Genomic DNA, 2,444 nt, shown 5'->3' with positions numbered 1-2,444 from the left:
TCAGTCTCAAAGGTGTATCAGGAGCCACCACCTCCAACTCCAACCGCTTCATCTGCTCGATCAACGGCGGTTGGGTAACCATAAGCATCGCTAAGTTCTCAGTCGATTTCCTACTTAGCGCATCTGCCACCACGTTAGCCTTGCCCGGGTGGTAAAGTATCGTCAAATCATAATCCTTGAGTAGCTCCAACCATCTGCGCTGCCTCAGGTTCAACTCCTTCTGAGTCAATAGATACTTTAAGCTCTTGTGATCCGTATATACCTCACATCGCTCGCCATAGAGGTAATGGCGCCATAGCTTCAATGCAAAGACTACGGCCGCCAACTCCAAGTCGTGAGTGGGGTAATTCCTTTCATAATCCTTCAATTGGCAAGATGCATACGCGATCACTTTCCCGTCCTGCATCAAAACACAGCCCAATCCATTAAAGGAAGCATCACTGTAAATCACATACCCTGCTCCAGCAGTCGGCAAGGTAAGGATCGGGGCAGTCGTCAATCGCTGCTTCAACTCTTGGAAGCTCCTTTCGCACGCATCAGTCCAAATGAACTTGGTGCCCTAATGCGTGAGTCTCGTGAGGGGAGTAGATAACTTCGCAAATCCCTCGACAAACCGTCGGTAGTAGCCTGCTAAACCAATGAAGCTCCGTATCTCGGTCACGCTCGTCGGCCTCGGCCAATCCTTGATAGCTTCAATTTTCCTCGGGTCCACGGCTATGCCTGATCCTGAAATCACATGGCCCAAAAACGCCACCTCTCTAAGCCAAAATTCACACTTCTTCAACTTGGCATAGAGCTTCTTTTCCCGAAGCACTTGAAGTACAAGTCTCAAGTGCTCCTCGTGATCCGCGTCACTCCGGGAATACACTAAGATGTCGTCGATAAACACCACAACGAATCTGTCTAAATAAGGCTTAAAAACACGGTTCATCAGATCCATAAAAGCTGCCGGGGCATTAGTAAGCCCAAACGGCATAACAGTAAACTCATAATGTCCATACCGTGTTCTAAAAGCCGTCTTCGACACATCCTCAGGTCTGATCCTCAACTGGTGATATCCCGACTGCAAGTCAATCTTGGAATATACACAAGATCCCTGGAGCTGATCAAATAGATCATCAATCCTCGGTAATGGATACTTGTTCTTAATCGTGACTTTATTAAGTTCACGATAGTCCACGCATAAGCGAAGTGATCAATCCTTCTTCTTCACAAACAGAACCGGTGCTCCCCAAGGTGACACACTCGGTCTCACGAAACCCTTGTCCAGAAGATCCTGCAACTGTGCCTTCAGCTCCTTCAATTCTGCTGGTGCCATCCTATAGGGTGCCTGGAAGCTCCGCAGGAAACACATCTCCAAACTCCCGCACTACGGGGATATCCTCAAGCCTAGGGGTGTCGTCCACATCCCGCAACACAACAGTAGCCAAGTAGGCAACGCAGCCTCTACTAATCAACTGTCGAGCTCGAGAAGAGCTAATCGTCATCGCAAACAGCGAACTCTGGCATCCTCGGTACACAACCTCCGCCTACCCTGGCTCTCTAAACGTCACCATTCGATTCTTACAATCGATGGTGGCAAAGTATTTGGTCAGCCAATCCATGCCCAATACAACATCAAACTCCCCGAGTTTGTGCAAAGCTAGCAAGTCCACGGGCATGATCCAATCTCCAATCCTAACAGGGCAACTGGGGCAAAACTCCCGAATGTCTGAAGAGTGATCGGATACAACAACTCGGCCCGGATGTAACAAAGATACAAGTGGGATGCCATGCAGCTCAGCAAACAGCCGATCAATGAATGAATGTGATGCACCGGTATCAAACAAAGCTCTAACTCGAATACCATGAAGTAAAATGATACCTGCGACCACATTCTCGGCTGCCGCCGCTTCCTCAGTCTGGGCCGCGTACATGCGCCCGCTCGGGGCCTGTTGTGAAACCCCAGATAGTCCTATATATAAGATATAATAGGGCTAAACTCTTAACCCGGCTTAAGCATTTTGGGTGGTGGCTAGACCCAAGAGGTTAAGAGAGTTAAGGCGCCAGGATGATCGCGTCAGTGGCTGATACGGAGGAGGGTAGTTTCTCCCGGTATACTACACTGTGTACCGTTTGTTGTGAGGCCCGACGAGGACAAGGCCCGCATCTTTGAGCGCAGGTTTGCGGCCTTCATATCTTCGCGGTTTGGAGTCTTCCAACCGTACCAAGACTACCGGGGAGTTTGGGATCGAGCTTTGATAGTGGAGGCAGGAGCGGCGGATCTGCAGGAGCGTCGCGGAGGCCTAGATTAAGGGCAAGGGCAAGAGTGCCCGCGGCTGAGGGCAACTCAGAGCGCACTTCACGGAGGCCGCCGAGGACACCCAGGGAGCCGGAGCAGTCGCATCGAGGGGGGTGGTAGGGTGGATGAGGACGTGGCCGAAGTCTACTCTATAATTCCTCTC

This window comes from Ananas comosus, unplaced genomic scaffold, assembly GCF_001540865.1.
Source record: "Ananas comosus cultivar F153 unplaced genomic scaffold, ASM154086v1, whole genome shotgun sequence".
Lineage (NCBI taxonomy): Eukaryota > Viridiplantae > Streptophyta > Magnoliopsida > Poales > Bromeliaceae > Ananas > Ananas comosus.
Note: the sequence above shows the minus strand (reverse complement) of the source record.